Source organism: Podarcis gaigeae (assembly GCF_964106915.1).
Source record: "Podarcis gaigeae genome assembly, chromosome: 11".
NCBI classification, from domain to species: Eukaryota; Metazoa; Chordata; class Lepidosauria; order Squamata; family Lacertidae; genus Podarcis; species Podarcis gaigeae.
The window spans coordinates 14,527,780-14,547,556 of record NC_139687.1 but is presented as its reverse complement, the minus strand read 5'-3'; the positions used below and the strand labels follow the sequence as shown (position 1 = coordinate 14,547,556).

The following is a 19,777-nucleotide window of genomic DNA, read 5'->3' as shown; positions in this document are numbered from 1 at the left end:
TGCCTCCATTATAAACAGAGCTTGAATTAGCTTGTGAGTTATGACACCTTCTAACTGCCCCAGGCTCATTGTGTTAGCAGTGTACATATAACGAAGACGCCATCCTTCAGCCAAAGACAATGCTCTCCATATTCTTGAATCTTTGTCTCGAAAGGTGTCTAAAATGTGTATTTTCCCGCATTTCTCAGTACACTTATCTCCACCCTGTCTGCTCCCCTGGTGAGTTTTCAGAGCTCTGTGTTCTAGTAGCCATCTTCCATAGTAACAAATTCCACCCGCCTCCAGACATCTTTATTGAAAGTTCAAAAAGTACATAATTATATATGAACTAAAACATGATGAGATGTAAATAAAAGAGAGAGAGAGAGAGAAAGAAAAAGAGAAACAACACCTGTGTAGAAGGGAAAACAAAGAGAGGAGGGGGGACCCAAAACTGTGTAGTTTACAAAGTTGTTGTTGTACTTCACCGGATCTTCATCTATTGCAGTTTTTGTAAGAATGGATTCCAAATATCATTGAATTCGTCCATGGCAAGTCTGCATTTATATGCAAGTTGTTCGTATGTTGCAAGTTTGTACAGGTCTTCGATCCAATCATAGAAGGGAGATGCATTTTTCTTTTTCCAATTCATCAGTATCAGTCTTTTCCCATAGTAACAAACTTGATGGATGTGGAAGATGGTGAGAACTCAGTTAGTGGATTCACAGCTCCAAAAACTCAACATTGATTCAATGGTAAACATTATTCATTTCATTCAATCCCACATGAAGTTTGTAAGAGGGGGCAGGTAAAGGTAAAAGGACCCCTGACCATTAGGTCCAGTCGTGACCAACTCTGGGGTTGCGGTGCTTTATTGGCCGAGGGAGCCAGCGTACAGCTTCCGGGTCATGTGGCCAGCATGACTAAGCCGCTTCTGGTGAACCAGAGCAGTGCACGGAAACGCCGTTTAGCTTCCCGCCGGAGCGGTGCCTATTTATCTACTTCACTTTGACGTGCTTTCGAACTGCTAGGTTGGCAGGAGCAGGGACCGAGCAACGGGAGCTCATCCCGTCGCGGGGATTTGAACCGCTGATTGGCAAGTCCTAGGCTCAGTAGTTTAACCCACAGCACCACCCACGTCCCTGTAAGAGGGGGCAGTTGATGGCAAAAAAGGAGAATGATCAGACCCTAAAGCTGCTTTGGTTCATTCTGTAGTCTAAAGACCTGCTTCCCATGTTTTTGTAATGTTATCTTAAGGTACTGTTTCCATCGCCTCACTTTTCACTCTTCCATAGATGTATAACACCAAACACTTGAACATCTGTAAAGTAACATCAAAGGTGTCTGAAATCATGATAGAAGTGAATTGGAGTCCAGGAAAAGGTAAGTGCATGTGAAACATTCCTGCCTGAATCATGCAAATTTCGCAATTCAGCAAAACAAACAGAATGGATTTGGTTTCTACTGCTCCTCTCTCAAACAGCTGCCTATTAGAAAATGTAAACATGTAATGACAAGTGTCAATAATTTATCTGGAAATATCAAATAGTCTGAAAATGTATGGGCTTCAGGACTTGTTTGTTTAGGGCATTTTAGCTTCATAGATGGACCGTGGGGATTTAAAGAGGTCCTAGTTTGACACTCCACAAGGGAGCCTAATCTCTTAAGAAATATTTTTTTCCAGAATGCATCCTGTCTGTACACTGATTCTGAAAACTGTATGTACAATCTAGCATTGTGGCCATCACTCTATGAAAATGCAGTTCACCAACGTGGAACAGTTGTAAGATTGCCTGGAGATGGCTCCCACCCCCTCACAAATTAAAAGAGAATGTAATTTCTACTTGGCAAGCAAGCTGTCAAGAAAATGCATTAAGGTTCCTATAGTACTCTGAATGCCTAGTTAAATGTTCTGTAGCATTAGCATTATTTTAATTTCTTGGCTGTACATCACCCTAAGGTCCCAGTGCAGGTTACAACATTTAAACACAATGTTTAAAACAGTTTAAAACAACTTATAATCACAAAAGCAAGGTGGGCCAAAAAAAGCCCAGGCATCTCAGGTGTCAAAATGTATTACTGATAGAGTAGCAGCATCTTTTCTGCTGCATACTAATAACTGTCTTAAAAAAGCCAGACGGAGACAAATATGAACCACAATCCTGCATGCTGTTAAACTGGTGGGGGCAGCACATTTCTATGCATGCCTGCTCAGAGGTAAGCCTCAAGGAAGTCTATGGAACTGACTCCCAGGTAAGCGTGTGAAGAATTGGAGCCCATGAATTCATGCAGAATTTCAGGCACATCTCATCTCTGAGAAACACCTAATCATATATAATTATTATTATTATTATTATTATTATTATTATTATTATTATTATTAATGAGCTTATTACTGCTGCTCTAGGAAATTGCTTTTGCATTCATCTCTTTGAGCTGCCCAGAGAACATATGTTATCGGACAGCGATAAGAGAGAGGAAATGCAATTAATAAATTAAATACCGTATTTTTCGCTCTATAAGACGCACCAGACCACAAGACGCACCTAGTTTTTGGAGGAGGAAAATAAGAAAAAAAATATTCTGAATCTCAGAAGCCAGAACAGGCAAGAGGGATCGCTGTGCAGTGAAAGCAGCAATCCCTCTTGCTGTTCTGGCTTCTGGGATAGCTGTGCAACCTGCATTCGCTCCATAAGACGCACACACATTTCCCCTTACTTTTTAGGAGGGAAAAAGTGAGTCTTATAGAGCAAAAAATATGGTACATAGATGCTGCAAGGGAGTTCTGCAGGCTAACATGAAAGGAAGGATAAAATTACAGAGCTCATAGCGAAGAAAACAAGAAGATTCTTGCTGGTTCACGCCAAGGGCCCATCTAGTCCAGTATTCTGTTCTCACAGCCAGGTGCCTTGGGGAAGCCTGACAGCTGTACATGGGTACAACAGCACTCTGCCCCACCTGTGAATCCTGGCAGCTGGGGCTCAGAGGCATACTGTGACTCAACCAGGGTATAAAGACACCACTCTTTCAAGTGACGCGACTGAAAAATGAACTGTTCTAGCTTGAGAAGAGATAATCCCTGGAACGCATCCTAGTGCTATTTCCAGCATGACAAACGAATCTTGGGTGACAGCAAAATATTCATAACAGTGCAGGATAGCCCTAAGGTTGAAAATCCAGTTGCGCAACAACTCCGAGGTGCATAATATTTTGGTTTTTTAAAAAATAAAATAAAATAAATGTATTGTAAAGCAGCATAGGGATGTGGGTGGCACTGTGGGTTAAACCACAGAGCCTAGGGCTTGCCGATCAGAAGGTCGGCAGTATGAATCCCCGCAACGGGGTGAGCTCCCGTTGCTTGGTCCCTGCTCCTGCCAACCTAGCAATTTGAAAGCATGTCAAAGTGCAAGTAGATAAATAGGTACCACAACAGAGGGAAGGTAAATGGCGTTTCCGTGCGCTGCTCTGGTTTGCCAGAAGCGGTTTAGTCATGCTGGCCACATGACCTGTACACCAGCTCCCTTGGCCAATAAAGCGAGATGAGTGCCGCAACCCCAGAGTCGGTCACAACTGGACCTAATGGTCAGGGGTCCCTTTACCTTTACCTTTAATCGCAGCATACAGATAAGCCAGTCAGTACCCAGGCCCTCAAATGTAGAAGAAGGGAGGCAACTGTCCTGGTAGAATGTTTTCATTGCCGTCAGCCCATTGGTTTCCTCCAGGAACAACGTGATCTGTGATTGTCGACGCACTGGCAATGGTTCTATAGACACTAAAGTGTGGGTCTCACTGTTGTTGCAATGAACATTGTGTTCTCCCTCTCCTGTCCTAGTATGGGTAAGAATAGGATTTGGTGGCCATTGTACGAGCAAGTTGGCAGCCTATTTCTGTCCCCAGCCACACATACACAAACACACACACACACACACACGCATATAGGATTGCTTGGCTAGCACAACATGAAAATCTCCCCCTTTTTTCCTTTTCTCAGTTGACAATCTAAACATTATTAGGATCAGGTAGTTCAAAGACACACTTTAAGTGTTTGAAAGACCAGGTGATCCAATAAAATATGCGTTCTCGATTTCCCTTGCCTTTCTCGCAATGTTTTTAATTGCTAGTAGGCATTGTGAGCATCTCATCATAAAGATCTGGTTAAGAAAAAGGAAGGGAAACTAGCATTAAAATGTAAGACGCAAATCATGTACTAATGCTCTGTGTCTAATCCCCCCTTTTGCAAATTCTGGAATCACTTTTAAATAATATTTGGTTCATGTAATACTGATGAAGTTAATATATGTATCCTCATTTGAATAATCTCTGCTTCTTATTTAAACAATGCTCAAAGCTGCTCATTCTTCTTCGGGGTGATATTCAGCTCTGCAGAAATACTGGGAGAAGAACTGCCATATTCTGCTTCTACTTTTGCTTGGTTTACAAAGGTCATGGAGGTTAAGCATGGTGCCAGAATTTGTAATTACCTGGTTCAGCTGAGCACTCTTACTTCTTTAATCTTTAGAAATAAATCCAACTTTTCAATGAAGTATTGCCAGAGTAAAGCATTTCAAATATCAATAATAAAATCAATAAATAAACAATAAGAGCCAACAGATACTTTCAAAGAGGAGGGGCAGTCAGTCACTGGAACTGGAATATTCAGCAATCAAAAGCTAACCTGAGGGTCAAAGTAGACATGACAGTTAATTGCATGAATGCCATTAATATGCACATTTTTGTTGAGTAAATAAGAAGACCGAGTTCCACTGGAATAATGAGGGTGCGAAGGGCAAGCTTAACTCTTTCTCTCCCTGCCAGGGTTCCAATAAAAAAATTGTACACATTACAAGGAGAGTCTTCATCGGTGCTGCCAGTGCTTCGCCTGAAGCGAAGTAGCAGTTTAGGTCAGCTGCTGGAAGAGAAGATCATCTCCCATGGTCCTGATGCTACTTAGGCATCTCTGTGGCTGCCATTTACAGAACAAAAAAATGTGCACATTGATTGTGTTGACATCTCTGGCTGTGTACATGCTATATCTTTAAAGCACATTCAAAGCACGTTCTTTCCCTCACCGTAGTTTACCACTCACGGAGTCACAGTTCCCGGAAACCCATAGCAAACTGCTTCCAACACACATTAAAGGTGGAATTTGTACCTAGCCATAGAAGGCGCTTGCAATCACCGGTTACTGCTGGATCGCAGCGCCATTTCCCCAAGAAGTTCCTGCTTGATTTTCAGAGGCAGCCCCAACCCACACGCTGAAAACATGTAATCAGTGCTTTCAAATCTGTCGGGGCAAATTATCTCTGCAGTGCTGAATATTTGCTTCTTGTTCCATTTCTTGGAACTCTGTATGGAACCCTTTGTGTTAAATCCAATTGTCCAGTGCTAAGAAATCAGAGTCGTCATGCACTTTTATGAATGCTCTTCCCAATCCAGCGAAGGGTACGTGTGCAGATAGGGCTCTAACTTGATCAGTTTGCTTCTTCTTCTTCTTTGGTGATCACTTTAGCCAAGTAAGATTGTCTTCCATGATCATGGTTTTAACACTGAGTCTGTAAGTGACTGTGGAGGACAATTCTGGATCCACACGTCCTTCCACAGTGGGGACAGAGGTTTCCAGGTGGGAGTTGATCACGGTGAGGGTTTGCCAAGCATGCTTTCCTCTTTGCATGTTTCTCCCTTTAGTCCTGAGTTTGAGCGTCTTTGAAATCCATTGCACCTTTGGTCAAGGCTGTTCTCCAATTAGAGTGCTCGCAGGCCAGTGTTTCCCTGTTGTCAGTGTTTACACTACATTTTTTTTAGATTTGCTTTGAGAGAGTCTTTAAACCTCTTTTGTTGATCAGCATGGAGGTAGTCTGAAAAGCATGTTGTCCTTCATGGAGAGCACATGTTGCGGTGGGGTCTAACAGGACACCCCCTCTTGGTTACTGAGCGGGACCATTTGGATGGCCATGACTGAGATTGGGCCAATTTGGGTTGCTGGGGAGATTTTGATGTTACCATTTAGAGGGTTGGCCTGAAGGTTATATATTCTTGGCACACAGCTTTTTTCAGTCTCTTTTGCTGCGTGTATTGGATTGCCCAGCCACCCTCCCTAATTTAGGGCTGTTGTGTTTGACATTGCTATGCCTGTCATGGGGTTGTCTGCTTTTGGGCAGGGGCCTGGTAGGAATTTTGTCCATTTAGCAGATTGGCTGGTACCATTTGGTTTTTGCCTACTGCATAGCAAATCATCACAACTTGTAAGGTTGCGGTTAGGCATTGGTTAAAATTTGGTTGGTGGAGGGGATGTGGTTGGCTGTGCCTGCCCCTCCAATGCTGCTGCTGCAAGGGGATTCCATTAAAGGAATCCAGGGGTTTGCCATACTTTTGTCCGTATCCCTGGCAAGGGGCTAGGGTTGTGCATGCCCCTGGGAGCATGCAGGGAGGGGTGACGGTATGGTGCCCAGCCCCATTCTCTCCCCAATATTGTTTTCCTTTACTGGCTTTCACTGGAATCCGGAAGTCAGTTCTGTCCCCAGGCAGGCTGGGACAGATAGTCATAACCAATGCCTAAGCAACCACACACATTTATGTATTTAAATGAAGTTGTGGCCAAAATTATGCCAAAAACCTTAAACAAAAATTCTGTGTGAATTGTGATTTATTTAGGGGGTGGCTTGGGGACCTCGACACACAACACCTTTCTTTCAGGGAAGAACAGGCGGAGAGGTGTTTCTCTCTTTAATAAACAGCAGTTGCCACTATATTTATAGTTATTCCAAATCTGTACATGTGGGATCTAGATCGGTGACATTCTTGAGGGGAGACAGGCCTTCCAACGTCCTTTTAAATAAACGGGCAACTTAAGGTACAAGGATGTGTGAGCACAGAGGTGCCAGGTTGCCCCCAAGGTTGAGGGGGCCCGGTGTGCATCACATCTGTGTGACATCACACGTGCAATGAATGTGCGATGTTGTATCCTCTGGAGGAGGTGAAGCGCCATGGCAGATCCGGGTGCTGGAGCTGTGACACGCAACATGCATTGTACACAATGGGTCCCCTCAAAATTGAGGGGGCTGGGCCTCCTTCAAACAAATATTGAGGGGGCTAAAGACCCTTTGGCTTGCCTGTGTGAGCAAGACCATTATCAGCAAAGTTCATTGCTCAACTCCAGGTTTCTAACTCATGTTTTTAGTAAGGAAAACAAAAGCAAGTTAAAGTAGCAGGAGAAATCAGAACAGCTTAAAAATACAGTGGTAAATAGAGGACTTCCGGGACGCCGCGGCCGCAGAAAAGGAGTGCGAGATAACTCCTCCGGGGGAGTCTCGAACAGCATGGAGATTTAGAGGGGTCGCGAAGGCTACGTGAACCCTGAAACCACAGGAGGGAATCCTGCGGGACAAAGTACCTTGCGACGCTGCTTGTGCTCGCCTGTGTTGCCGGCGTTTAACAAGGCTGGAGCTGCAGCATAAAGGGGAGGCAACAGACTCCATGCTGTGAAGCCTCAAGCTCCGAGGGAAAGCGGCGGACCTCCAACAACAGCGGAGAAGCTGGGAAGTAGCTATAAAACACTGTGGAAAAAGCAGTGGGGACAAAAGAAATATTGGAAAACACTTAGATAAGATTAAAGGAATGTTTTGATCCGAACCCAGCGGAGAAGAAATAATTGGTGAAAAGGAGGAGGAGTCCACCCCTGGCGGTAAGGTGAAAAAAGAGTATAGCGAGACGCTGGGAGAGAGGAAACAAGAAGAAGAAACAAGCCGCCAAGTGAGTGTGGTGGAAAGACCTCAGACACAAAGTATAAAGAGTCGGAGGCAAGGTAACAGTAGTGTAACAGCGAAACTATTAAATGGACTAGAGAGAGGGGGAAAAGACTTTTCTGTTTCATCGGGACGGAGAGCGCTATAGCCAGCGCGGGTTTCGGTGGAGGATTTCTGCTTTTAAATCTCAGGTTTAAATCTCAGGTTTGGGGAGAGTTGGGACTTAAACGGAGTGTGGAATATAGGCACCCTCTCAGCACTCTGTGAGACTGTGTTTAAAGACTGTGAGACTGTGTTTAAAGACAGGGACTGTGAGACTGTGAAAGATCGTCATATTGAGCAAGTTAAAGGGGACCCGCCTTCGTCATCCCAATCTGATACGTTTTTTCGACCTTCAGAGATGGCTGCGACTCTCTTCGGGATTTAAAGAGACATACACCCCGGGACTTAAAGTTAAAGAATACGTCTTCGCAGGACCCTGCCCACGAATTTGGGAATCCCCTGAATTTGGAAGTGCCTTTGGTGGTTCAGGTGTCTATTATATTTAACCATAAGACTTTGAGGATTTAAATACGTGTCTTGATTTAGGTACAGTTAAAACTGTGCTATCATTATTTGATCTCAAATAAGGGCTAATTCTTGCAGTGTACCAATTTAGTTAATTTTGGACCCTTGTTGTAATATCTGAGAGACGTTAGCTTTGTTACCTCTATACCTTATCCCTACAGTATATTAGGAGGAATCAATCTTAAATATACAAATGCCGAACGGTTCTAAGAAGGGTGTGGTAACACCAGGGGAAAGGAGGCCTTCAAAACAAGAAGAGGGGAAGGAGGCAAGAGAAATTAGAGATTATGATAGTTTGATGGCCGAAATAAGAAAGGAATTTAAAAATAATGAACAGTATATCGAGAGAAAATTGATAGAGGTACAAGATACTTTAGATAAGAAACTGGAGGGAGTGGTGGGGGAATTGATAGGAAAAGTTAAAGATCTCTCGGTAAGAACCAAGGCTTTGGAGGACTCAGTGAAGAGGGTGCAAAAGGATACGAAAGACAGCAAGAAAGAGATGGACAGGATTAGACTAGAAGTTAAAGAGATAGGAGTGACACAGGAAGAGTTGTTGGATAACATGGCTATGACGCAGATGCGACAAAATCAATCTAATCTAAAATTTAGAGGAATATCAGAGGATTCAAATGAGAATATTTGAGTTAAAGTGGTGAAAGAGCTGACAACATGGTTAGATAGAAAAGAAGAAGTGATAAACCATTCCTTGGTAAACATATTCCGAATAAGAATAAAATTGGCCAAAGCCAGAGGGAAAAAACTGCCAGGAGATGTAATAGCCATGTTTAATTCATTGGAGATAAGAAATGAAATTTTGAAACAGAATTACGTTAAAAGGTTATATATTGAAGAAAACCCAATTATTATTTATAAAGAGATTCCTTCGAGATTTCTTCGAAGGAGGGACCCATATAAAAAATTAACAAATCAATTGAAGAAAAATGGGATCTTGTACAGATGGGAGTTTCCGGAAGGTATCTCATTTTATTTCAAGGAAAAAAAGTTTAAACTGTCTACCATCTCAGAACTTCAAAAATTTGCAAGGAGATACGAGAAGGACCTGGGGAAAATGATGGGGGAGGAGGAGGTGGAGAACCAGCAGGGGGAAGAAAGGGGGGGGGAATGAAGAAGAAGAAAGAGAGGAGAGTTCAATAGGAGAAAGAGAAGAACTAGAGAAAGGAGACAAAGAACTGTAGATTGTGCATAGGCCTGATAAGTTAATTAATATTATATAACAGATGGCGTTAAAAATACTAAACTGGAATGTGAATGGGCTGAACAATAAAAATAAAAGGAACCAGGTTACACATGTACTATTGAAAAAGAACTGTGATTTAATATGTCTCCAAGAGACGCATATAATAAATAAGCATAAGAGATTATTAAGCAATAAGAGACTGGGACTAGATTTTGTGACATCAGATAGGGTGAAGAAAAGAGGGGTGGTAATTTATATAAAGGAAAAATATGACCCACAACTATTGTATAAAGATGATCAAGGGAGAGTAGTCATAGTTCAGATGGTGTTTCAGGGAGAAAAAATAATTGTTGTGGGAATATATGCTCCAAATGATAAAAAATCCGCCTTCTATTCTGAATTAGGAGACAAATTGATGGAATGGATGGACCAAAAAATGATATTAATGGGAGACTTTAATGGGGTGGTGTCTCCAAGCCTAGATAAGTCAACAAAAAAACAAGAGAAGAAGGAAGGTAAATTACCGCGATCCTTTTTTGATATGGTAAATAACCTGGGATTAATTCATGCTTGGAGACTCAAAAACCCCACTATAAAACAATATACCTTTTTCTCAAACCCAAATCAAAGTTGGGGGAGAATAGATAGCATTTGGATTTCGAAGGAACTGACTCAGAATTTAACTAAATCGGAAATTCTTCCACGAACTATATCTGATCACAATGCGGTTTCCATTGAGTTAAAAGGTAAGGATATCAAAACAGCTAGATGGAGAATGAATGAATTTCTATTTAATGACCAGAAGATTGTGAATAAGGCAATAGAGACAATAGAAGATTATTTTAAATGGAATTTAAACGGGGAAACTGCTATAGAGACGGTGTGGGACGCAGGAAAGGCAGTTATGAGGGGCTTTCTAATACAGAAAAATAGTCAAGTAAGAAAAGAAAAAGAGACAAAGAAGGAACAGATCCTAACACAGATTATGGAAAATGAAAGAAAGTTAACTATCAACCCCAGTGAGGAGACCGCAAAGCAGAATATAAAGATACTACAAGCTAAATTTTCTACAATAATTGACCAAGAGGTAGAATGGAAAATTAAAATGATGAATCAGAGGACGTTTGAATCTGCAAATAAGATAGGCAAATATTTGGCGTGGCAAATAAGAGAAAGAAGAAAACAAAACACGATTAGTAAGATAAGGGAAGGAGAAAGGATTGTGGAAGAACCAAAAGAAATAAGAAAGATATTCCAAAAACATTATAAGGATTTATATAAAAGAGGTAAGGAAACAAAACAAGAAATAGACTGCTTTTTGCAAGAACATCACCTAAAACAAATTTCAAAAGAAGAAAAAGAGATATTAGACCAGACAATTACTCAAGGAGAGATAAAGAAGGCCATTAAAAAGATGAAAAGTGGGAAAGTGCCAGGGCCAGATGGCCTTTCGGCCAAATATTACAAAACGCTAAGTAACCAAATATCCCCAGTGTTAGGAGAAGTGATGAATAATATATTAAAGGAAGGAAGGATCCCGAATACCTGGAAGGAAGCATATATCCCCTTGATCCCTAAAAAAGATGCAGATACCTTGGAAGTGAAAAACTATAGGCCAATTTCATTATTAAATAATGATTACAAGCTATTTGCAGATATAATGGCAGAAAGATTAAAAAAGGTCCTGAACAATAAAATACATAAAGATCAAACGGGCTTCCTCCCAGGGAGACAATTAAGGGAAAACGTAAGGAACTTGATAGATATTATTGAATATTTGGATATGAGTATAGATAGACAAGTGGCCTTGGTGTTCATAGACGCTGAAAAGGCGTTTGATAATATCTCGTGGGATTTCTTGAAGAAAAGTCTGGAAACGATGGGAATGGGAGAGAAATTTAGAAAAGGCATAGAAGCAATATATAAGGAACAGAAGGCAAAATTGATAATAAATAACACCACAACAGAATACTTTAGCATATATAAAGGAACTAGACAGGGCTGCCCCCTGTCTCCTCTATTGTTTATAACAGTATTAGAAATATTGAACGAGAGACTGAGGGGGGCAACAGAAGTTGAAGGAGTCAAGGTAGGAAAGAGGGAATATAAAATCAAGGCCTTTGCAGATGACATCGTATTAACCTTAGAAGACCCAAAAAATAGCGTAAAAGAAGCTTTACAAAAAATTGACGAATTTGGAGCCGTGGCAGGACTTAAGGTAAATAAAAATAAAACCAAAATGTTGGTCAAAAATCTAACAAAGGAAGAAATGATAGATCTAGAACGAAGGACGGAAATTGCGGTAGCTAAGAAAGCGAAATATCTTGGAATATGGGTCACAGCTAAGAACATAAATTTATATAAGGATAATTATGATGTCACCTGGAGGAGTATAAAGAAAGACATGGAAATTTGGGGGAGGATGAAACTCTCCTTTTTGGGGAGGATAGCTGTTGTTAAAATGAATATTCTGCCTAGAATGCTATTTCTATTTCAAACTATCCCCATACTTAAAGGCTTAAAACAATGTAAAGAGTGGCAGAGAGCCTTGGCGAAATATATTTGGCAGGGGAAAAGGCCACGGATAAAAATGAAAATTTTGATAGATAAAAAAGAAAGAGGGGGCTTTTCTCTCCCGGACCTAAGTCTATACTATGAAGCGGCTTGCATACTCTGGTTAAAAGATTGGATAAAACTGGAGAATAGAGACCTATTGGACCTGGAAGGTTTTAATAATTGGTACGGATGGCATTCGTACCTTTGGTATGGGAAAGTGAAGGTCCACAAGAGCTTTTTAAACCATATTTTTAGGGGACCGATATACCAAGCATGGGAAAGGAATAAAAACCTCCTTGAAAGAAAGACTCCCTGGTGGATTTCACCAATAGAGCTTTTAACGGTCAAGAAAACAAACATGGAGGAGAAAAACGCCACCTATGAAGAAATGTTAAGAAAAACAGACCAAGGGCCCAAACTCAGACCTTATGAAGAGATAAAAAGCTTATTCACTGGTTGGTTGCAATACCACCAGGTGAATGATTTGTTAAAAGAGGATAAGAAGAAGTTGGGTTTTGATGATAAAAAATCAAAATTTAACATAGAAGTAGTAGAAGGCAAAAACAAAACCCTATCCAGAATCTATGATATACTATTAGAGTGGTATACAAAGGACGAGGAGGTGAAGGAGGCAATGATTAAATGGGCAATTGACTTTGGCTATAACCGATTTCGAAAGGTGGTCGGAAGTGTGGAATTGTAACATAAAGTTTACAGCATGTATGGCACTGAGAGAAAATGTTTGGAAGATGTTATATAGGTGGTACCACACCCCTGTGAAATTGGCCAAAATGTATAGATTAAAGGATAAGAAATGCTGGAAGTGTGGTGAGGTGGAGGGTGACCTATATCATTTATGGTGGACATGTAAAAAGGTGAAAGGCTTTTGGGAATCAATTTATAATGAGCTTAAAAAAATACTTAAGTACACTTTTCCCAAAAGACCTGAAGCCTTTTTGCTGGGAATGACGGGCAAAGAAATCAAAAAGGAAGACAAGACGATATTCCTCTATGCCACCACAGCAGCGAGAATTATGTTGGCACAATACTGGAAAGTGGAAACCATCCCCAGCATAAATGACTGGCAGATTAAAATGGTAAATTATGCTGAGCTTGATAAATTAACAGGTAAGATAAGAGATCAAGATGAACAGAAATTTCTGAAAAATTGGAGTAAATATTGGAACTATATTGGAATAAATGTCTAATGTGAACTGGCAGGGTTAGAACAATACTACCAGCGAGTGAATTTAGGATTATAGATTAAAAATCAAATACGTAATGGAAGTAGATATTCGATACTTACCAAAAGGGTGGAAGGGAGTTCAGGGTGGTTTTTTTTTTTCTTCATGATGTAGCTAAACTATTTTCTTTGTATAGTTGGAAAAAGGAAAAAGTTGGCTTGTATATCTCTGTTGTAGTGACCCCTTTTTTGTAATCTTTTCTGTGTGTATATATATATATTGTATTTTTATTTTTATTTTATTTTATTATATGTCTGTTTTGTGTATAACTTTAATAAAAATGTATTCAAAAAAATAAAATAAAAATAAAAATACAATTAGCTACAGCTTCTAACTGACCTTATATGGAACATTTTCTAAGTTTCCCACTTGCAAACAGGGCAGCATCCTTTGGGGTGGCTAAACAGTCATCTACCAGAAATTGCTGGACTACAACTCTCACCATGTCTGACCATTGACTATGTTGGCTGGAGCAAATGGAACCTGGAGAGCAGCAACATCTAGATATAATAATATTAATAATAATTTATTTATACCCCACCCATCTGGCTGGGTTTCCCCAGCCACTCTGGGTGGCTTCCAACAAAGTATTAAAATACAGTGGTCTGTTCAACATTAAAAGCTTCCCTAAACAGGGCTGCCTTCAGCTGTCTGGTAGATGTTGTTCTCTTTGACATCTGGTTGGAGGGCATTCCACAGGGCAGGTGCCACTACCGAGAAGGCCCTCTGCCTGCTTCCCTGTAACTTGGCTTCTCGCAGTGAGGGAACCGCCAGAAGGCCATCAGCGCTGGACCTCAGTGTCCGGGCAGAATGATGGGGGTGGAGATGCTCCTTCAGGTATAGTGGGCCGAGGCCGTTTAGGGCTTTAAAGGTCAGCACTAACACTTTGAACTGTGCTCAGAAACGTACTGGGAGCCAGTGTAGGTCTTTCAAGACTGGTGTTATGTGGTCTTGACAGCCGCTCCCAGTCACCAGTCTAGCTGCCACATTCTGGATTAGTTGTAGTTTTTGGGTCACCTTCAAAGGTAGCCCCACATAGAGCGCATTGCAGTAGTCCAAGCGAGAGATAACTAGAGCTATCTAGACAGAGGCAGGTAAGCTGCTCCTCGCTTACATGGATAGTCAAATGGAATTCCAATGGAGGCTGAAGCAAGCAAGTAATCAACTATCATGAGGGCAGATGGGGACAAAAGCAATATTTGGACCACCCTATTTTGTGGTGTGTTCCAGGAGAGGCAATGACTGATCACAGGGCAGCAAGTATCCAATCAAAAGGCAGCAAAATGGTGTCTGGGATGCCTACATATAGATTGTTTTTTGGACACATTTACCTCACTTTTCTTCCAATTTAACCGCTATGCCACAACTTCCCCCGTAGGACTCGGGCAATTGTAGAATTCTTTGCCGGAAATCCCTAGAGAGACAGCCACACACTGCTCTGGGGAAGGTGAAAGGAGCCCTTTTAGGTTTGCAGTGTAAGTTTGCCTTACAAGGTAAAAGCTGCATTTGAAAGTAGTTCAGGGATTCAGAAATCGTCAATGAAAAAAAATGGGCCTTGATATTCTAGGCAGCAGTCCAGAAGGAAATTGGATCCCGATGAAGTGAGGGAAATATCCACATTTCACACTGAAAAGATTTGGGAGGCATGTCCAGTGGCTGGACAAATTTATCAAACCGGGAGATTGTTTTGCTCAAGATAAATAAGATCCAGTATATGTGGTAGCCTCTGGAGCCAAACAAAAGCATAATCCTCTTCCAGAGGCAGAGCAGGATTTACATTTATTTTGTTCAATTGTGTTATGTACCAAGGACACTGGCTTATTTACTGAAATGTCAGCACAACTTATTGAGAAGTAGCCGCTATAACACAAATTACTCCCTTTGGTAGAAGACACAGGAATCACCAGCAACACAAAGCGTTACTTAAACTGGACATCAGATTGCAGTTTTCTCCTCTCATGTTTAAAGAATGAAAAGCCTGGATTTTCAAGTTTGCAAAAGCTAACTCTAAAAAGCCCTTTGCAGAGCAGTAACTTCCTGCAGAAATCCTGTACTTTTTATGAGGTAAAGGTAAAGGGGCCCCTGACCATTAGGTACAGTCGTGACCGACTCTGGGGTTGTGGCGCTCATCTTGCTTTATTGGCCTAGGGAGCCGACGTACAGCTTCCAGGTCACGTGGCCAGCATGACTAAGCCACTTCTGGCGAACCAGAGCAGCGCATGGAAACGCCATTTACCTTCCCACCGGAGTTGTACCTATTTATCTACTTGCACTTTGATGTGCTTTCAAACTGCTAGGTTGGCAGGAGCAGGGACCGAGCAACAGGAGCTCACCCTGTTGCGGGGATTCGAACCGCCAACCTTCCGATCAGCAAGTCCTAGGCTCTGTACTTTTTATACAATACCCCAAAAGTTCTGGGTGTTGGAGGGGACGTTGTCCTGCTTTCGTTGTACTATAGTGCAAGAGTGCCCCTCCAGATCTGGTAATATTGGGACAGTGGCCTAGCATGCGTTTGCAGCACCCAGGGCCGTGTGGAAGGTGGAGTGGGAGGAAGCGAAACAGATGCACATGGACATTCAATTGCCTAAGGGGATGCAGCTGCAGAGATAAGAAAAGAAGAGTTGTTCCGTTGTCTGGAGAGGTCACTTCCTGGTTCGCATGTAGAAGCCGTTTTCAACAGAGCCCAGCAATGGAAGCACACAGCTGTATTCACTGGGTGTCAAAATTTTATGCCCCTAACGAATTTTGCACCCGGGGCAACTGCCCCTGTGCCCCCATCCTGCTATGCCACTGCATTGGGGAAGCACTACAGAACAACAAATGAAGAACAATGATATGTGGACAGCCCAGAATAAAACTATCACTAACACACAATTATAGAATCACTAAGGTGTTGCAGAATATTCCCCACACAAAAAGTGAGTCAGGAAGGATCCTACAATTGCACTGTTAGAGCTGAAACTAAACCAGTAACTCTCTCTGTGTGTGTTGGTGTGGGAAATCACTAAGGGCGAAGGGACACGGGTGGTGCTGTGGGTTAGACCACAGAGCCTAGGGCTTGCCGATCAGAAGGTCGGTGGTTCGAATCCCCATGATGGGGTGAGCTCCCGTTGCTCTGTCCCAGCTCCTGCCAACCTAGCAGTTTGAAAGCACGTCAAAGTGCAAGTAGATAAATAGGTACTGCTCCGGCGGGAAGGTAAATGGTGTTTCCGTGCACTGCTCTGGTTCGCCAGAAGTGGCTTAGACATGCTGGCCACATGACCCAGAAGTTGTACGCCGGCTCCCTCGGCTAATAATGCAAGATGAGCGCTGCAACCCCAGAGACGACCACGACCGGACCGAATGGTCAGGGGTCCCTTTACCTTTACCTTACTGGGAGATGGTTTAAATTCACAGGAAAGAGAAGGGAAGGGAAAGAGCACACACACACAATGGCAGGAAATGAAAGAGTTAAACATTCCTTCCCACTCCCCCCCCCCCATGGTGCTCTGGCTGGGGCACCTGCCATTTACATAACAAAAAATGCACATTAATTGCAGTTCCACAATTACAGCTTGGCCTTAAGTATGCATATCAAAAGTGCTGGTGATGTGAAAAATCTATTGAAAGGGCAGAAGTGGCAAGAACAGCTAGAAATTAATTTCTGAGAATTCAAAAGGCAGAATGGAATGCAATTAAGGCAATGCAAACTTAACATATGCAGTGAGAAAATGTTCCTGCACTTTTGGGCTGCAGATGAATGTTATAGCCACAAGTGCTGAGGCTTCCAAATTTAGGTTGGCAAGGCTCAGATATATTTTAGGGTCCATAGTTAAGGAGGGAGCTGTAAATACAGCTATCTCCAATAATTTTAATGTACAGTCTTTGCCTGAAATGATGTAGACTTGTTTCAGGTGCTGGATTTTTATTTTATGGCTTGCTGCAGCAGCAAATAAATACTTAGGGTGGAACTCAGCAGCACAAAAATTCCTAATCGTAACAACATTGAAAGGTCACGACATCTTAAGTTTTAGGCACAAACTTTGTCTAGAAACTAGTGCCAGCCTCTGAAGCATGGATTACACTTTCCCATATAGGTAGATACGAAATAACTCTCTTTTTCTCTGGTGCTCTAGCATTTATTACAGTACAAGAATATAGGAAGCTTTCTTCCCCCTACACCATCCCCCTTTCTCACCCAAAGGACCACAGCACAGGGAGAGTGCTTCTTCTTTGTCCAGAAATGGAATGAAAAACCAGCTGTGTTTGGGGAAAGCGTGACAGGATATGCTATTGTGCTCAAAAATGTGAGTTGGCCATGTTTGCCTCCCCAAAGAAGGTGAGCTCAGGACTAGGGATAGGTGAATCTGTCTGATTCAGTTTCTCACAGTTTCTCATTTTTTCCAGTATTCAGTTCTTCACATTTCTTCATCAGTTTGCACTTTAAAAAAAAAAATCCTCCTGGAGATTCAACAACATTTAAGTACATTTTTCTCCAAATGCCATCGTTCTGGTATGCCATTTTGCCTAATGTACATATTTCTGCAAGCAATTTCCCCTAGTATAATGCATTTTTCTGTTTTGTTTTCACTAGCACGAGCATTTATGCACATGTGCCCCAATACATGCATTGTTGTGTACATTTTTCCATTAAAAACTCCATTGCCAAATTTGGAGAAGAGTAAGTTTCAGAAGAAGGAACACAGATGGCGCTGTGGTCTAAACCACTGAGCCTAGGGCTTGCCGATCAGAAGGTTGGAGGTTTGAATCCCTGCGACAGGGTGAGCTCCCATTGTTCAGTCCCAGCTCCTGCCCACCTAGCAGTTCAAAAGCATGTCAAAGTGCAAGTAGATAAATACCGTATTTTTTGCACCATAACACTCACTTTTTTCCTCCTAGAAAGTAAGGGGAAATGTCTGTGCGTGTTATGGAGCGAATGCCTGCAGGTGGCGGGGGGGGGGATCTGCTGCAGTCGTGAGCAGAGGATCCATGGTTCCCCTTCCTTCCCTCCTCCGTGGTTACAAAGCATGGATCCACATGGATCCTCAGGATTTTTGCATTGGGCTATTCCAAACTCAGTGTCAGATCACATGTCTGTGGCCACAGCATGAACCACAAAAATCATATATCTACTATTTCATTTAGAATATTTTTTTCTGGTTTTCCTCCTCTAAAAACTATGTGTGTGTTATGGTCTGATGTGTGTTATAGAGCGAAAAATACGGTAGGTACCGCTCCGGCAGGAAAATAAACAGTGTTTCCGTGCACTGCTCTGGTTCACCAGAAGTGGCTTAGTCATGCTGGCCACATGACCCAGAAGCTGTCTGGGGACAAATGTCGGCTCCCTCGGCCTATAGAGCGAGATGAGCGCACAACCTCAGAATCGTCCGCGACTGGGCCTAACCGTCAGGGGTACCTTTACCTTTTAAGTTTCAGAGGGCCCCTTTGTTTCAGTTCACAACGGATGATTTCAGGAGCTGCAAATTAAAGAGATTTGCCTTTACATGCAAAACTGAATGTGAAAAGCACACACAGTTTTGTGCAGAAAATTGTGAGACTTGTTACCTTTGGACTTCATATATTGCCATTGGTTTATTGTGACATTGTGCGCCTTGCTAAATCTTAGAAAATGGCCAGTGAAAAGAACATGGGAGGAATCATTTTCTTTGCATTCAAAGATCTGGGAAATCTTAACCTCACCCAACATCTCATTTTTCTCTCTCTCCGGTTTGCTCCATTTCCACTGAGGTGGCCCCCTCCCTTACCTGGCTTAGCAGCAGCTTAAACTGAGGATACACCTATGGGAGAAAGCTCCTATCGTCATGGAAGATTTTACCCCAGACTGAAAAAGAGCCAGAATAAATTAAACCGAGTGAGGTTAGGCTAATGTGTATGAATTATGTATATGGGCTAATGGGATGGATGGCAGGGCATCACAAGGAAATTATTCCACAAAGCATCTGCTGTCAGCATACATGATGGGAAATAAAACTGGACTCTGTGATGAATTAATTTCCTGCATCTCCACAGCCCGGTTCTTATTTTTATATAAAATCCCCCCAACAAGGTGCAGAGTGATAAGGCTACCTAAGCTAGCCTTCCGAGCGAGGAAATTGCTAATATGCAAGCACATCGGCAGCCTGATCTTCTGAGCCACTCTCGTGCGCTGAAGCACTAGCAGATAGGATCTCCTGTCTGAAGGGTCCTGGTGCTGAAGCAAAAGGACAGCTCAAAGAGGTCCGTGGTCCTGAAACATGGACAGCAACTATCTCTGGAAATAGTGTACCAGTGTTTCTTTATCGTCTCTTTACTGCCGTTCTTGGGCCTCGGAATCTGCCTGAGGATTCCTGGGCCTGCGCCAGATCCTTCATTGTTTGTGACATCATGAATGACAAGCAGGTACTCGCTTATAGTTCAGCTTCTTTAAGGGAGTGTGAATCTGGCCAACTTTTATTTGAGTATCAAACAGAGCAGCAGCCAGCAACTCAGTTCTCTGTGGATGGAATTTG

The 19,777-nt window shown here is 42.2% G+C and overlaps 1 long non-coding RNA gene across 2 annotated transcripts; it reads right to left on the bottom strand.

The window, feature by feature from the left end:
• Positions 1-1,165: 1,165 nt before the first annotated feature.
• Positions 1,166-19,576, bottom strand: LOC310826999. 2 transcript variants are annotated; one of them, XR_014556118.1, is made up of 4 exons: positions 19,356-19,575; positions 18,691-18,745; positions 13,629-13,789; positions 1,166-1,300 (listed from the first exon to the last, which is right to left on the bottom strand). It is a non-coding gene; the product is annotated as an uncharacterized lncRNA (long non-coding RNA). The 2 variants fall into 2 exon arrangements; XR_014556117.1 differs by lacking the exon at positions 1,166-1,300 and adding an exon at positions 4,311-4,942 and having other exon boundaries at positions 19,356-19,576.
• Positions 19,577-19,777: the final 201 nt, after the last annotated feature.